General features: G+C 40.4%; 1 long non-coding RNA gene across 1 annotated transcript; it reads right to left on the reverse strand.

Moving 5' to 3' along the window:
- Positions 1–8,877: 8,877 nt before the first annotated feature.
- On the reverse strand, positions 8,878–14,887 carry LOC142748145 (uncharacterized). Its single transcript, XR_012882149.1, has 3 exons — positions 14,846–14,887; positions 11,582–11,722; positions 8,878–9,120 (listed from the first exon to the last, which is right to left on the reverse strand). It is a non-coding gene; the product is annotated as an uncharacterized LOC142748145 (long non-coding RNA).
- Positions 14,888–18,927: the final 4,040 nt, after the last annotated feature.

Consider the following 18,927-nt stretch of genomic DNA (forward strand, 5'->3'; position numbering starts at 1 on the left):
AAAATCAACCTAATATTTGTACGTCAACTTCTTCTGGGTAAAATGATACCTCATTTGTACACATAACCCACTTTTAGGGTATGTAATGGTGTCCAGAGGCAAAAGAGCACTTTTTCTTCTTCAAGGTGCATTTTCTGCATGGCTCATTTTATGGCCCCACAGTGTCTTTGCAACTGACCAGTGGTGCTAACACATCAGAATCAGTCCAAAAAAATCCACAAATGACAAAAATAGACATCCCATGGTATTCAATAAGGTATACGTTGGAAAGTAAGCTCTTTTAGGTTATTTTCAATTTTTGTTGGAAGATGGTGGAAAAAAATTATAAAAACTTTTTTTTCTATTTTGGTGCTGTTTTACCTTTACTTTTTTGTACGCGCTATTTGCTGCTTAGACAGATCGACCTAATATTTGTATGCCAACTTCTCCTGAGTAAAATTATATCTTATTTGTGCATATAACCCACTTCTAGTGTATTTAATGGTGTCCAGAGGCAAAAGCGCTACTCTTTACACAGTGGCGAAACATCAGAATAATACTAAAAAAAGAGATCTGTGTCAAAAAGATAGAAACCTCAGGTATTCAACGAGGGGTATATTGTAAAATTCAGGGGTTTTTTTGTTGAATTTTGTTTTGTAGGATTAAAAAATGCTATTCCCTTCTCTTTTCCCCCAGGTAGTAGCCTAATTATTTGGTGCTAATAAGATAAAAGAAAAACAAATGTCTGGAGAGTTCATTTTTAAAGTTGCTTTTAGACAGGTCAAATTAAAAAAGTTGAGAAAAAATAGTTAATCAGTATGATAAATTTTAAAGCATTCAGCAATGCACAGGGCTGGCATGGATGCACAATCTGGGCAAAAGTAGCGGCTCTTGCTCCTCTTGCCTTTTTTGGAACAGATGCGGCACCTTCTTTGGGGGGTATCTCTGTCTTGGGTTGAAGGAATTGTGGCCAAAAAGTGTCGCTCTTTGAGCCTTTACACATCTTCAGATTTCAAGGGAAACATTGGGCCTTAGTTCTGGAACAGCAGCTGTTCATAAATTATTTCCTGGTACACCAAAAAAGTATGTGTGCCATCTGCCTGATTGAACAAAATAAAGGAATTATAGATTCCCATTTGAATTATGTAAATTTATATTTTTTTTTGTACCAGGTGTATAATCTCCTCATGACCTCATAGGGTTTTAACACTTGGTTTGAGAGGGCGACACCACCCATATATTTATTGTAGTGAGCTATGCAGATGGATTTTTTTTTTTATCTGCAGGAGATCTTTTTCCTTAGACTGTCACGGTGGCCTCTGAGTGTACTGAAGTCAAGATATACACAACTTTTTTGTCCCCATAACGTACGGCCAACAAATTGCCCCAATGGAGACCAGCAGACTCTCCCTTGTTTAGTCTCTGGCTTATCAGAGATTGTGGAAGGCCCTATCTGTTTCTGTGAACTGTGCCACATGCTCCAGAGTTTGCCTCCTGTAGGTGTCTGAACAGAGGGATGCTGCTGTAATAATTGTCCAGAAAAAATGTGTGCCCTTTTTGAAGTAAAGGCCCCATAATCTCCCAGACAATTTTTCCGGTAGTCCCCAATTCTGGCGGGCACACTGGCGGATTCAATTGGGCATCTTTTACTCGGTAAACATGAAATTCTTTGTGTAGCCCGTAGTGTATTCACAGAGCTAGTACAATTTTATTCCATAGAGGGCACACTTAGAAGGAATAAACTGCTTGAAATGCAGTCTACCTTTAACCCCTTCCCGATATTTAACATATCCATACGTCATAGCCGGGTAGGGGAAGTATGGAATGGGCAAACGGAGTGAACCTGCTCCATACGATGCGGGTGTCGGCTGTATGTTACAGCCAACACTTCACAGCAACGAGCGGGATCGCGCTCGAGCGCGATCCCGCTCGTTTAACCCGTTAAATGCCACGGTCAATAGCAACCGAGGCATTTAAAGCATTAGAAAGAGGGGGGCGACCCCCTCTAGCAGCTCATCACGCCCCCCGCAATGCAATCGCGGGGTGGCGATGGTTGCTATGGCTGCCTGGGTGCCTAATAAAGGCCCCCAGGTCCGCCATCTTTGTGCTCCCCCTAAGCCCTGTCTCTGGCAGGGCTTAATAGAAGCCTGTCAGAAAGACGATATACTGCAATACATTGGTATTGCGGTATATCGTACAAGCGATCCGACGATCGCTGATTGAAGTCCCCTTTTTGGACTAATAAAAAAAGTAAAAATTAGTAAAATAAATGTTTGTTTTTATGTAAAAAAAATAATTTAATTAACAGTTCAAAAAACCTCCCTTTTCCCATTTCCCCCCTAGAGCATAGTAAAAAATTTAATAAATAAACATAATTGATATCGCCGCATCCGTAAAAGTCTGAACTATTACAATATATCATTATTTAACCCGCGCGGTGTACGCCGTAAAAAATAAATAAATTTAAATGCCAGAATCGCTATTTTTTTGGTCACCTCATCTCCCACAAAAAATTTAATGAAACGTGATCAAAACTTCGCATGAACCCCAAAATGGTATCATTAAAAACTACAGCTTATCCCGCAAAAAATACGCACTCATACCACTTAATCAATGGAAAATTTAAAAAGTTATGGCTCTCAGAATTTGGCGACACAAAATAAATACATTTTTTTACACTTCGTTTTTTACTTGTAAAAGTACTAAAATATAGAAAAAAATATATATATTTGGTATCACCGTAATCGTATTGACCCGCAGAATAAAGTTAACATGTTGTTTTAATTGCACAGTGAATTCCGTAAAAACGAAGCCAAAAAACAATGAAGGAATCGCTGTTTTTTTCATTTTCTACCCCACAAATATTTTTTTTACAATTTCTTAGCATATCATATGGCACAATAAATAGTGCTACGAAAAACGACAACTTGTCCCACAAAAATCAAGCCCTCCATAGGACTATATCGACGGAAAAATAAAAAAGTTATGGCTTTTGGAAGGTGGGGAGGAAATAAACGAAAATTAAAATCTGAAAGTTGTTTACGACGGGAAGGGGTTAAATTTGACCAGACTCTCATCAATGGACATATTTTCACTGGGGGGGTATATAGCTCCCAAAACATTTCAAAAAAAGAATATAAAAGAGGCCGAATTTTATACAGTCTGTCATAGTCAGGGGAATCTCTTGGGGAGCACTGACTATTGTCAGCAAGGTGTAAAATTTTAATTGTGTCTCATAGAGAGTCCTGGTCATAACTGCGGAGAAAGTGGGGGTACCATGAATGGGGCTTTTTTACCAGTATGATCTTATCGTGGGTTTCTTCACAATGCCCATAAGGAGAGTCAGTGGCAGAATTTTTTTTAATTCAGCAGTATTAGTAGGCACCCATTTTCCTGGCCTTGAGTGGTAAGAGGCAGGGTTATTCACAATAAACTGCGCTGCATACAGGTTAGTCTCCCTTGATAATAATGCCAAAAAATGTTCATTAAAAAATAAGGTGAAAAAATCCACAGGGTCAAAACCAGTAACATCAAATGTTGGGCCAGGCAAAGACTTAAATTCAGAAACAAACGGTGTACCCATACCTGGATTTTGCCAATTTGGAACCGCTACGTCTGGAACATCAACTTTGGTTTGCTCGCTTTCAGAGCATAAGAGCGCACATAGCTACAAACTGAACCGATTGGTTCAGCTATCACTGGGGAGGTCCAGCAGCATGTGGGAGATGACAGAGGAGGGCTGTGAGCGATTCAGCGTCTCCCCATACTTTACTATGGGATCATCATGATTGGTTAGATAACGGAACAGATTGGTTTCTATATCATAGGAAGAGGTCCCGAGGATACGGGCAAGACGGAGGAACTGTTCGCGGAGAGTGTGCACGGAGGCATGCTTCAGGAACAGTAGTGACATATGCTGCAGCGACGTTAAAAGTTCAGCGACAGAAGCAGGTGAATTATTAAACTCCTATAGTTAAGCAAAATATGCTATGATATTTAGAAACAATGATAGATCAGAAAAAGTCAAATGACTCATTGAAAAGATGTAAATAATCCACTCCATCAATGTCATACAGACTTCATGGAAATGTGAATCATATGGCAGACGGAAGAGTCAGATTTGTATCTATTAGTGAATTTTGTAACAATAATCTGTAGCATACTTTATTGTCAGTAGGCAACACTAAACCTACAAATGAATGGAAAATAAAGAGGAGATAAACTTGCCCCCACTGTTTGCCAGTCTACAGGATTTTCTGAATGTTCCTGAAACAAGCCTGTAGAAATGCTGCAGAGAACACAGTAATTCATTTCCCACTATAATGTCGATGGCCGCGGACGGTCGTCCTGGCTTACCCTCTGACAGCTGCGGCCATGGACGAGTGAGTTCCCGGCAGCATCTGCCTCCTGAGAGACGCTGGCACTCACTTCCTGGTCCGGATACTGTCTCCCGCAGGGCGCGCATGCCCGCGCGTGCGCGGCCTTAAAGGGCCAGTGCGCGCACAGTTGCAGAATATCTGCAATTAGCCCAGAATGCTGCTGGACTAAAAAAAAGGGGCTCTGCCCTCTTGGTCCTTGCCTGTGCGTTGTTGTATTATCTAAGTTTGTCATTGCAAATGGTCTCCTATTGTTTTCCAGTTCCCAGTGTTACCCGTTCCTGCTGCCTGTACCCTGTATCCTGTGCTACCGTGCCCCTGTGCCGTCAAGAGTTGGAGTCGTGTTGTGTCCTCCACTGCATCTATTGTGTCGCACCCCGCCGGGTGTCTGTCTACTGTCGGAGCCTCATCTTAGTCTGAATCCACCGCTACTGTCTACATTGCCTCAGGTACCCTTTCTGGATTATAGACATTGCATTGTACCTGGTTGGCCAGATGCTATCCCGCTATGCGCCGTGACAGTATGCTCAGACCATGGACCCCGCTGGTCGATCCAAGTCCAAGATGACGTCACGGGAGATGCGGGCGGATATGCTAGTTCTCCAGTCTCGACAGGACCAACTCCTCCAGGCCTTTCACATTCTCGCCTGAACAGCTACTCCAGGACTCCTAGTTCTGCAGTGGCTCCTGGTGGCTTGTCAAGGACTTTCGATATGAGGGAGATCCTGGCCACCAAGAAAGTGGGAGGAGGGACCTTTTATTTGGTGGATTGGAGGGGATTTGGTCCAGAGGAGAGATCTTGGGAGCTAGAGGCGAAAATTGATGCTCCTGCCCTCGTGAAGAAGTTTCTCTCCCGCTCTGGCCCCAAGAAGAAAGGGCGTAAGAGGGGGGATACTGTAGCATCTATGGCCGCGGACCGTCGACCTGACTTACCCTCTTATGGCCGCGGCCATGGACGAGTGAGTTCCCGGCGGCATCTCCCTCCTGAAAGACGCCGGCACTCACTTCCTGGTCCGGACACCGTTTCCCGCAGGGCGCGTGCACGGCCTTTAAGGGCCAGTGCGCGCACAGTTGCAGAATATCTGCAATTAGCCCAGAATGCTGCTGGACTATATTCGGGGCTCTGCCCTCTTGATCCTTGCCTGAGCGTTGTTGTGTCACCTAAGTTTGTCATTGCAAATGGTCTCTTAGTGTTTTCCAGTTCCCTGTGTTACCCGTTCCTGCTGCCTTTACCCTCGTATCCTGTTCTACCATGCCCCTGTGCCGTCAAGAGCTAGTCGTGTTGTGTCCTCCGCTGCATCTATTGTGTCGCACCCCGCCGGGTGTCTGTCTACTGTCGGAGCCTCATCTTAGCCTGAAACCACCACTACTGTCTACATTGCCTCAGGTACCCTTTATGGACTATAGACATTGCATTATACCTGGTTGGCCAGCTGCTATACCGCTACGCGGTACGGCCCAGTGGGTGCACACCACGCGCCGGGACACCCACTCATCTTTTCCGTTTTGGTCTGGTAAATAGCTAGGCTTAGCAAAGGGGCATGGCTTAATGTGTTTCCTACTGCAGACAGGGCAGAGGGGGGAGGCTCCTGCTGCAGTCAGTGGTCATACAGCCAGACACAGGATTATTAGATGATAGCTTATCTACTTATGAGAAGATTTATTTATATATTTCTAAGTTTTAATTGCAATAAAAGACAAAATAGGATCAAAATAAAAGAGAAACAAGTGTTTTTTTTTTAGTCTTTCTGTGAATTTTGTCTGTTCAGTGTCGTTTCAATGGGGTTATCCTGGACTAAGTTTTATAGTAAGTTTAGTTTATGCATAGGTCATAAGTGGTCAAGTTACTAAAACTGAATTCAATTTGCAATTTATATTTACTGTCTTCTCTTTTCCACCATTTTCCTTTCTTCTCCCTACTTTTTCTTAACCAGATATACTGTATTTGAATTGTATTTTCCTGTTTCCTTCATTCTTTAAGTCTTTATCTATAGGCTCAGTATACTTAACATACCTGGACAGAGTTATTGCAACATATCGTATACCATTATGACCACAGTGGTTTGTAAAAAAAAAACATATACAGTAGTATGGTGCAGAATGTTATTTTCTACACATTATACTTTTAATTACACCCTTGTTCTATTTTTAAACGGTGAATAAACATAAAACTAAATGAGAAGAAAAATAAAAACAGAAAGCAAACAACTGCTTATGAGTCATTCTGCAGGGGTCACTGTAAGTTACTAAAGCAAATAGTATATACACGTAGAAATCTGGCCGTGAAAAAGGGCCTTAACAGCTCTATTTTCACCATGTATCAGCTGATAAATTAAGCTGGCCATACACTAGAAATTTTGCTTGATTAAAAAGGTTGATTTAGACCATTTTCAGCTGTCAGTTGTCGAGTGCAGTCTTGGCAAGTTGTGCATGCAAAATGGTATATCTGAATCCCATCAGTAGAAGCCAAGACCACGCCACAGATCAAGGCAGATATTGATTGGCGATTTGTTGTTTTACTTTATGGAGTGGTTGTCCAGAATAACAGCCTTCACAGACCAACCATAAAAGACAAGTCGTTCAGAACATGGCCGTCTGGAATCCCTAATGTATGGCAAGCTTTAGAAAGATTTGTTTCAAGTCCAGTGCAGTTAGAATATTAACATTAGGGTAAACTCAGACGTCACAGATATTTTCTAGCGAATTTATCTGCCAATCTGTAACAAATATGCAATGAATCTGTGGCAAAATCTGCATGTGTTACGTACAGATTTTGTTGCAGATTTCACAGTATGCATTGCAAAGGGTGAATTCACATACGACAGTTTTGATGCAAAAGTTTGTGCGGCTATCTCATCCATCTAAATGGGGCTTGCAGAAATCCATGCACATACTGCAAAATCAACCCAATTCAGATGTAATTTCAGTTACAGAAATTTCTGCAACAGATCTGTGAATTCACCTGAAGCTCAAATTCACCTGAATTCACAAGCGGATTGCATTGCAAAAAGTAATGTCTGTTATGTAAATCCATGACAAATCCATGATGTGTGAACTCGAAAAGTGAAATTTGCACTTAAAATCCGTGACAAATCCACAACAGAATTGACATTCTGCAAAATTTGGAAATATGCTGCATGCTCTAAATTCCCCACTACATGTGGATTGGATACATGCATTTTACTATAAAATGTTGTGGATTTTCAGTGCACAAATCGGCTTTGAAAGTCCGCTCCAATTCCGCGGTCTCTGAATTCACCTTGAAGAGGCTCTGTCACCAGTTTATAAAAGCCCTATCTTCTACCTAATCTGATCGGCGCTGTAATGTAGATAACAGTGGTTTTTATTTTGAAAAACAATCATTTTTGAGCAAGTTATGAACAATTTTACATTTATGCTAATTCGTTCTTAATGACCAATCAGTGTCATACGGGACTTCCTCCTACAGGTTCTTCATCGGAGCCATGGAAGACTGAACAGACATCGCCTCCAGCCGCTGAAGATTCAGATAAATGTCCTGGCACAGTTGGAGGCGATTTCTGTTGACTCTTCCATTGCTCTGGTGAAGGATTTGTGGAAGGAAGTCCCGCCACAGCATATGTATATGTGTTGCATTTTTCTTTTCTTTTTACTGTTGTTTAACTTCTTATCGATACCGACGAAGAGAAGGGAATACACCACTCCCACTATGAACTGTCACCCACACCCACACCCACACCTTTGACCCAGAAGTGGTTCCTGGTCAAAGTGGGTATTTAAGGATTGCATTTTTTCCATTATTCTACAAGTCTGATGAAGACCTTAATCCGAGATCGAAACGCGTAGCTTCTTGGACCACAATTGAGACATATGCTGTTTTACTACACGTCTTTTTTAAAGAAATAATTTTCTCCTACAACACAGGAGCAACAAGACCTGTCGCTTTACAGTATAAATGCCAAACTGATTGGAGGAGCAGCAAGAGCGGTGTCCATGCCATCCGCTGCAAGTGCGTGTTGTACTATAGAGCTGGCACTATACATTTACTATACATGACATTAGCGACCAAGGCATCTAGGAGGTTACACAAAAGGAATAAAAAATAATGCAAAAATCAAAGACGTAATTACTTTTTTTGTATTCCCCAACCAAAAATAAAGTTAATCAATAATTTATATGTACTAAATGGTTTTATTAAAAATATATGATTTGTCCCACAAAAATCATGCCCAGATATGACATAAAGGCCAAAACTGGTTGCAGCGGGAAGGGTTTAAAAATAAAATATTTATTAGTTTGTGTGTTTTTACAAATAGCCAACCATTCTAACATTTAATATGCATAGAAAATTCATACTTTGTGACCCTTTGGTCAATATTCAAGCTTTATATTATGGAGGACATGTGTATGTGTGTTTGAAACAGATATAAATACGAATTTTCAAACTATCCATTGTAGATGACCCCTCCATATGTAGTAAAACACAAAAAATCAAAAGCTCTCAAGATGGCTTCATATAGGGATTTATTTCAATTTAAACCACTGTTACATGCCTTGTAATGACCATAAAATCCTATTGCCAGAACAGGCCTTGTATTATGGAAGCAGTAGACAAATTTATCTACAATTTACCAGTAAGTCAAGATCCTAAATGAATCTCTTGAAGCTCTTTTGCAACTAACTAGTTTATGCTTGCCGTGAAAGGGACTGTAAGCCATTTCCGTTGGGAGTTGTTTTGCTGCACAAAGGTCACAAGCTAATCGAGAGCTCAATGAGTGTTGCACACCTGTAAGTGAGCAAGAACAGAAATCGTTAGGTAGCCAATCTTCTTGCCATCCTGCAAATAAACTACATCCTGTATTTGTAGCAGATGTTGAATTATGCTCCTTTCCAAGCTCTCTTTATATCTCCTCATGTCTGATTTTGCTGTTTTACAGGTCAATAATTTCCATTTAATAAGCATCTTTGGCTTAGCATCAAGTCTCCTAAGCAAGTGAATTTACTCACGTTCTGAAGGAAAGTGTCTCTCAAGTGTTGCTCATGCAGTAGTCATGGCACAGTTCCAATATAATCTAGTACTCTTTTTCAAACATTTGTTTTGGATTTTTAGTAGATGCAGCAAATTCAGTAATAAAAATATAACACAAACAAAATAGCAAGTAAAAGAAATAGAGACAAGCAGAGAAAAAGGAAAATGAGTACTGGATTCCAAATTTGATAAGAAAGCCTGGGATTTTGCAAACAGAAATAAAGAAACAACATGACTATTATTGTGTTGTGCACCATTTGCATAGTTCAAGGCACGTGCACAAAACGATTTGTTGGCAAAAATGGCATACAAAATGTTGCAGGTGGAAATGCCAGCACACCCACACCCCTAATTTTTGCACCTCAAATTACATTTTGTGTTGGAAAAGGTTGTTAGTAAATGTGTGCCCCTATATCTATGCAAAATAACTGTCTGTGAATATCTATCAATGTGCCTCACACTGCAATCCAAGTAAAGGCAATGGGTGCTGGCTGCTGCGCATACCTGTTCGTCTGACATCCCACTACTTGTCTCACCGTCTCTTCATAGCGGTGCATGCACAAGCTCGACTACATCTTCAAGGGACCGGCCTATGTCAGCTAACCAGTAATCAGCCTGTTGCTGATCACTTCTGCTAATTTAAACTTGCTCAAAACTACCACACCTTGTCTGAGAAGGAAGGATCTTTGTATCCGGTACATTTGTAAAGGTGTGTGTTTGCTATTTTGCATTAGACCCGGAGTGTTGTCTTGACCTGCATCTGTCTAATCATGTTTCATGAACTCAGCCCTGACGTTAGACTTGTACGACCACACTTCTGTTTATCAATTCTGGTGGACCACTTCGGAAATATCATCTGTAAGCCATCAGTAATTACTATTGGAAACTACTCTGGCTATGCGTCCTATGGATTCTTTGTGTAAAAGCCTTACCCCCGCGGACGGGTGTTTTAAGGTGAAGATTGAAAAATCCCTTAGACATTACACTCCAGTTCAGCCCCAGCAAATTTAGCAGTGACACAGTGGGTCCAGTAGCTCCCAAACCCTAGTCTATAGAGCCATGGTTTTCTTATCTTGTACTGAAGAAATAGAAACAGCTGTGTAAAGTTGAAATAAATACCTCAGTAGTTTTTGGCTAGATGTCATTGGTTCTATATGTAAAATTTACCACTTTAGTGAAAATTAATTATTTTACGGGCTCCCGCTTTTCTACAATAAGGACTACTCCCTTGTTTTCTAAATTTGTGATAATTCTCACATACATTTTGTTTTAAGGAAGCAATAGTGTACTTTCAATAGATGACGTTTTGGTTCCAATAGTCCCACCACACAATAGTTACCTGCTAACTAGTTTTGGCCTTATATTGAATTCCTTATGTATATATTCCTGATAACTGATCTACCTGTGAGAGCTCTATGGGTATGTTCACACAGAGTGTTTTCGGACGTTTTTCGGGCCGTAAACACTCAAAAAACGGCCCAAAAATCAGAAGCAGAACGCCTCCAAACATCTGGCCATTGAAATCAATGGGAAAAAACGGCATTCTGTTCCGATGGGCTGTATTTTTACGCGGCCGTTTTGAGAAACGGCCGCGAAAAAGAAGTGCAGGACACTTCTTGGGACGTTTTTGGAGCTGTTTTTCATAGACTCTATTGAAAAAAGCTCCAAAAACGGCCGTAAAAAACGCTGCAAAAATCGCGAGTGGCTTCAAAATCCCTTGAAAACAGCTCTGTATTTTCAGACTTTTTGACTCAGCGTGTGAACATACCCTATCACTGTTTTATCCATTCTTTGACTTTCAATCTTTAAATGGGTCATCTCATCAGAGACATTGATGGCATTTCACCATCGTGACTGCTGGGACCACTGCACAAGAGAAAGAAGTGGCAGTGGAGCTAGTCACCCATGGAGCCACCCAGAATGGAGAAGGCAGTGGAAACAAAGTGGCACCTTCCTAGCACAACTGCCACTTCTTTCTATCGAGTGGGGATCAGAGTAGTCACGATAGCAATATGTCATCAATGTCTGTGATGACATAACCTCTTTATAAAGAAATGCTCTTATAGCAATTGTAATTCCATTGGTTGTAAAAAATTATAAAGGAAGATACTTAGTTTCTATTCTTAGATAAATAGATAATAATAATCATAAAAAATAAGTCTCCATCTTTATTACAGACCTACTTCTAGTAAATAGTTATTTTGCACTAGGAACTCACCGTTTAAATTAGAATGATGTAATCCTGTATCGTGCCACTTGAGCTAATATTACTTGAAGAATATGCTTCCTATGAGTTCACATCTCTTTTCAAAGCACACTTCCCTTATTGCCTTTGCTGCTGCAATCCTTTTTCACTGCCCTATTATGTGGGTGGCAAAGAAACAATAAAAAATAGGCTTTCAAATGGAGAAATAATAGCCCTTTAATAGCTCCATTATATGATTATCCTATTTTCAGATTATGGCATATACTGTATGTGTGCTATGTTATTTAATATAGAATTGTTCAACCTCATTATTTCCCCACTTTCAGATACCAATAAATATGATTTGCTGCACTTACAGTGGGTCCACGTATTAACATATGAATTAAAAGATAAAAAAATGTGGGATGACGGTTGCATTTAAATTAACAATCCTGTAAATATGAAAACGGTCAGCATAGGAAACCTAACACAATGCATTCATGAATATGAAGTAAGTCAGTGAACAATTTATTCTTTCTTCATCGGTTGCCAACTATTTATCTTTCCATAATTTATGTCCTGCTGCATTCGTAGACAATTTAAGTTAAGTAACCGGAGAATGATCCTTAAATGAATTTATTATGTGTATGCCAGCATCACCTGCTCCGAGAATTTCAGAATATGCTCATGAGCAATCTGCCAGTAAAACAAACTGGTCACTAGGACAAGTTGCCACTACAAACCAGGACATGTTTCTTACACCTTAATAAAAAAAGATAGTTTGCATTAAATGTCAACCCCCCCCCCCCCCTAGCCTACATAACAAGATAATGAGCTCATGTAGGCCGTGCCCTGGCCCTTAAAGGCTATGTACAACTCTGCAGGCAATTGTTTCACATGAAATCTATGTTTTTTGTTATAATACATTTCTGAACTTAGATGTGTTCGGAATTATGGTGATCCAGTGTGTTAGACATGCAGGACCTGCTCTCAGATAACATTAAATTAGTCTGAAATACACTCTATACATTGTTAATATGCTAAATGACTATTCTAGCTGCAAACGTCTGGTTTTTAATGCAATATCTACATAGGTGTATAGAGGCCCATTTCCAGCAACCATCACTCCAGTGTTCTAATGGTACATTGTGTTTGCTAACTGTGTTAGAAGGCTAATGCATGATTAGAAAACACTTGAAAACCCTTGTGCAATTATGTTAGCACCGCTGTAAACAGTTTTGCTGTTTAGAGGAGCTATAAAACTGACCTTCCTTTGAGCTAGTTGAGAATCTGGAGCATTACATTTGTGGGTTCGATTAAACTCTCAAAATGGCTAGAAAAAGAGAGCTTTCATGTGAAACTCGACAGTCTATTCTTGTTCTTAGAAATGAAGGCTATTCCATGCGAGAAATTGCCAAGAAACTGAAGATTTCCTACAATGGTGTGTACTACTCCCTTCAGAGGACAGCACAAACAGGCTCTAACCAGAGTAGAAAGAGAAGTGGGAGGCCCCGCTGCACAACTGAGCAACAAGACAAGTACATTAGAGTCTCTAGTTTGAGAAATAGACGCCTCACAGGTCCTCAACTGGCAGCTTCATTAAATAGTACCCGCAAAATGCCAGTGTCAACGTCTACAGCGAAGAGGCGACTCCGGGATGCTGGCCTTCAGGGCAGAGTGGCAAAGAAAAAGCCATATCTGAGACTGGCTAATAAAAGGAAAAGATTAATATGGGCAAAAGCACACAGACATTGGACAGAGGAAGATTGAAAAAAAGTGTTATGGACAGACGAATCGAAGTTTGAGGTGTTTGGATCACACAGAAGAACATTTGTGAGACGCAGAACAATTGAAAAGATGCTGGAAGAGTGCCTGACGCCATCTGTCAAGCATTGTGGAGGTAATGTGATGGTCTGGGGTTGCTTTGGTGCTGGTAAAGTGGGAGATTTGTACAAGGTAAAAGGGATTTTGAATAAGGAAGGCTATCACTCCATTTTGCAACACCATGCCATACCCTGTGGACAGCGCTTGATTGGAGCCAATTTCATCCTACAACAGGACAATGACCCAAAGCACACCTCCAAATTATGCAAGAACTATTTAGGGAAGAAGCAGGCAGCTGGTATTCTATCTGTAATGAAGTGGCCAGCGCAGTCACCAGATCTCAACCCCATAGAGCTGTTGTGGGAGCAGCTTGACCGTATGGTACGCAAGAAGTGCCCATCAAACCAATCCAACTTGTGGGAGGGCCTTCTGGAAGCATGGGGTGAAATTTCTCCCGATTACCTCAGCAAATTAACAGCTAGAATGCCAAAGGTCTGCAATGCTGTAATTGCTGCAAATGGAGCATTCTTTGACGAAAGCAAAGTTTGAAGGAGAAAATTATTATTTCAAATAAAAATCATTATTTCTAACCTTGTCAATGTCTTGACTATATTTTCTAGTCATTTTGCAACTCATTTGATAAATATAAGTGTGAGTTTTCATGGAAAACACAAAATTGTCTGGGTGACCCCAAACTTTTGAACGGTAGTATATGTGCCATGCAATGTAGTATTATTCTGGTAGGCACGTTTAGAGGGGAAGAGTATCAATTAGGACTGTGTTTCTTCCAGTAGACAAGTGTTTCAAAAGGTGATGAAATAAATGTCATTAAATCAGTTCTCCCTATGGGAGACCCTTAAAGGAGTTGTCTTTAAATTAAAATGGTTTGAAGCACTTGCTGCAGGGGAAATGTAGCATTTCATACTAACCATTGAAATGAATGGCCAACCATGTAATGTATGGTAGGGCTAGGTCTGCTCTTACGCTTCCTTCACACACAGATATTTTCTGGCGTTATAAACATGCGTGAAAAAAACAGTTGAAAATGCCAGTGTTTTGTAAAATGTAAGCATTTTTTGTGGCGTTTTTCATTTAGTGTCATTTTGTATATGCTTTTTTGATTCTATAAAAAAAGCCTATGGGAAAAAACACCTGAATAAACGCCATACCCAGAGAATGCTGCATTTGGAAAAAAACGCCACCGATCATAAAATTGCCTCGAAAAGGGTAGAAACCAAAACGCAGTTGTATAAATTGCATTTTATATTTTACTATAGACTTTAATGTAACATCTGGCTGCACTAAAAAAACACATAAAAAAATACAGTTAAAAACACCATTAAAAACACTATGCAGGATAAAATCAGAGACCCTAGAAGAAACCCACAACAGAATGATCGGCAACCATTTAAGAATACATAATCCAAAAAGAATTCAAAATGCTGTTTAAGTGGCAGGAATGCCAATACTTACGTGTGCACCACACGCTCTGTACTGCTAGGCAACTGGCCTTCATATTTCATGTTCCACTATGCTAAAGCTTAATTCAAAGTTCAATTGGGATGTCTGATTTTGTTTTCATTCTTTTTGTTTGCAGCATGAACTGCTGCTCCTCTTTGACACCATCTACTGGTCTAAGCACACACATGTGCAACTTTCTGGAATGAAATGGGCCAATGCTCAAGATTTTCTGGTGTGCTAGCTGAGAATCATGATGTACCGGTGTCATAAATACATTATATATATATATATATATATATATATATATATATATATATATATATATATATCAGCAAAGAGAGACAGCAGCACTTGGCTTTCAAGCAAAATAGTCCAATAATAAAGGGTGCCAGCTGATAGTCTTGATCCAAAGACCATATAGATATCTCAGAAGTAAATCCAGCAGCACTCCGGTAATCAAGGTGAAAAAAATGTGGTTTATTGTGCCAACATGGCAAGTGCAACGTTTCCGTCCCACCTTGGGACCTTTTTCAAGCATAGTGATACATGCATATTCAGTGGTTTATAAAGTGTGTATCCAATATACATAATCAATCTCATTAAAATAATGAGACTGACATATACATCTCAAAATAGCGTGATAAAAACAATAGAAGAGTATCGGGGTAATATAAATTGATACATAATGTGAACTCGTGAGTTAATTTTAAAAAACAACACATAACATACATAATTTGAGCAAGAAAATGGCATAATTACATAAATTATAATGTTCAGCGGCTGGGTAAAGACTTGAGACTGCACGACCACTGGCCAATCGGAGAGCAAGCATTCGATTGTTGTGTGACGTATGGAACCTGTCATCCACATTCAGCGTCTGTCCAACTCCAATGCGCATGCGTCGGATCAATTTAGACCGGAAATGACATATCGCTCTTGTCGCTTAGATACCGATCGCTGGTAAACAAAACCTCCTGGACAGATGTTTACAGGAAGTAAATTAAAAGACAGCATAGCACATAATGTCCGTGATCAGCACAAGGAAAGTAAATATACCAGAATTTACAGACGCACACAGCGGGCAATATAAAAGTACAAAGATAAAGCTTCAGTATCTTCATAAGTTTATTCATTTATGTTATATATTACCACTCAGGTATAAAGTATAGGATCCACACGAGGGAGGAGGATCCCTGATCACATTATGTATATACATACATACATATACACTAGTCCTTCTCAATGAATTAGAATATCAACAAAAAGTTTATTTATTTCAGTAATTCAATTCAAAAAGTGAAACTCATATATTATATAGATTCATTACATACAGAGCATTTTTTATTTTAATGTTGATGATTATGGCTAACAGTTCATGAAAACCCAAAATTTAGTCTCTCAGAAAATTAGAATATTAAATAAGCCCAATTTAAAAAATTATTTTTATACCGAAATGTTGACCTACTGAAACGTATGTATGGTATATGCACTCAATACTTGGTCGGGGCTCCTTTTGCTTGAATTACTGCATCAATGTGGCGTGGCATTGAGGCGATCAGCCTGTGGCACTGCTGAGGTGTTATGGAAGCCCAGGTTGCTTTGATAGCGGCCTTCAGATCGTCTGCATTGTTGGGTCTGGTGTCTCTCATCTTCCTCTTGACAATACCCCATAGATTCTCTATGGGGTTTAGGTCAGGCGAGTTTGCTGGCCAATCAAGCGCAGTGATACTGTGGTTATTAAACCAGGTATTGGTACTTTTGGCAGTGTGGGCAGGTGCCAAGTCCTGCTGGAAAATGAAATCAGCATCTCCATGAAGCTGGTCAGCAGAGGGAAGCATGAAGTGCTCCAAAATGTCCTGGTAGACGGTTGCATGAACTCTGGACTTGATGTAACACAGTGGAACAAGACCAGCAGATAACATGGCTCCCCAAACCATCACTGACTGTGGAAACTTCACACTGGACCGCAAGCAACTTGGATTGAGTGCCTCTCCACTCTTCCTCCAGACTCTGGGACCTTGATTTCCAAATGAAATGAAAAATTTACTTTCATCTGAAAACAGGACTTTGTACCACGGAGCTACAGATCAGTCCTTTTTCTCCTTAGCCCAGGTAAGACGCTTCTGTCGTTGTCTCAAGGATTGCAACAGTTGTAGCCCATGTCCTTGATACGTCTGTGTGTGGTGGCTCTTGAAGCACTGACTCCAGCCGAAATCCACCTCTTGTGAATTTCCTCCAGATTCTTGAATGGCCTTTTCTTGACAATCCTTTCAAGGCTGTGGTTATCCCTGTTGCTTGTGCACCTTTTTCTACCACACTTTTTCCTTCCTCTCAACTCTCCATTAATATGCTTGGATACAGCACTCTTTGAACAGCCAGCTTCTTTAGCAATGTCCTTTTGTGGCTTACCCTCCTTGTGTGTCACGTAGGGTTCGTGGACCCACTGGGCCGTACCGCCTTGGCGGTATGGCAGCTGGCCAACAGGGTGCAGGTCAGAGTCTATAGTTTATACAGGGTACCTGTGGCAGCTCAGACAGTAGCAAGGCAGGCTTGGCAGGAACTAGGCAGCAGGTAGACGTCAGGCGTGGAGAAGCAGGACAGGCGTGGTATACAGCACAGCACGGCTACAGCTAAGCACGGCACTAGATCAGGATACAGGAACAGGGAACACTGGGAGCAGGAAACACTAGAGGACCATTTGCAAGACAGACTTGGAATACAACAACAAAGCTCAGGCGTGGGAGGATGGGGCTGGGACCTTCTTATAGCCCAATTAGCTCAATCACCAACATGCGTGCGCTCTGGCTTGAGCTCGTGAGTGCACCCTGGTGGTCACTGTGGAGCAGGACGGCCGTATGTGCAGACATCTCGAGAGAAGGGCGTCGACTGGATGGAAGGAGTTCGTGGTCAGCGACCACAGACGTTACAGTGTGGAAGGTGTCAATGACTATCTACTGGACAACTGTCAACTCTTCCCCATGATTGTGTAGCCTACTGAACCAGACTGTTGGACCACTTAAATGCTTAGGAAACCTTTGAGGGTGTTTTGTGTTGATAAGCTGATTAGAGTGTGACACCATGAGTCTACAATCTTGAACTTTTATCCAATATTCAAATTTTCTGAGAGACTAAATTTGAGGTTTTGATTAACTGCTAGCCATAATCATTAACATTAAAAGCAAAAAAATGCTGGAAATAAATCACTCTATCTATAAAACAGAACCAGCTGCAGCAACCACCCATGATAAGGTATAAATAGTAAATATAAGGTGGACAAGTAGAAAAATAACAATAATTATATACTAATTAAATTAGTACAAACAGCACAGTATAGCAATAGCACATATATCAATACAATGGACACATATGGAGCAAAAGGTATACAAGGATAAATAGGTGTCCTAAAACATGACTATCCCAACACAATGCCCTAAGTAATAGCTGACCTAATAGTCTAAAGTGCAAATTAAAGTGCAAATACGGTATATGCATACAAAAGAGAACAAGGAGTCATGTACTATTATTAGTATGAAAATAGAAACATCTCAATTTTATTAAATCACAAAAATGGGTAATATAAATTATACAGGAGATTTAAACAAGATTGACTATATAAGAGCCATACAGAGAAAAAAAGTACATTAATGTCACATCAGTATATGTATATGCAGGATTGTATCGCAGTTAAGAAATATGATGTCAATTACAAAGTCCAAAGGGTATAGGGTACCTTATATGGGACAAGTTTTACAGGTCAATGAAAAAGTGCATAAAGCAAACAAGTGGATCTACAAAAGCGGATGGTATAGGTAAAAAATGCAACGAGAATCTTTGTATATACACAGAGGAAAGCAGGCAGGGAGTAATGCTTGCTATGCATAAATGGTTGGCAAACAAATTATGAGTCAGTATAATGTAACAGACCTATAAAGGTTTATAGTTTAAAGTGCCAAGTAGCAGAAAATCGCAACCCCCATTCATAAAAGAACAGTCACACAAGGAATCAAAAGCCAAGTGTCCAGGGAGCGCCCCAACGCGCGTTTCGCGTAATTAGCTTCACCAAGGGTTACCAGGAGAGTGTTCGTATCACATTT

This window comes from Rhinoderma darwinii, chromosome 3, assembly GCF_050947455.1.
Source record: "Rhinoderma darwinii isolate aRhiDar2 chromosome 3, aRhiDar2.hap1, whole genome shotgun sequence".
In the NCBI taxonomy this organism is placed as follows: Eukaryota; Metazoa; Chordata; class Amphibia; order Anura; family Rhinodermatidae; genus Rhinoderma; species Rhinoderma darwinii.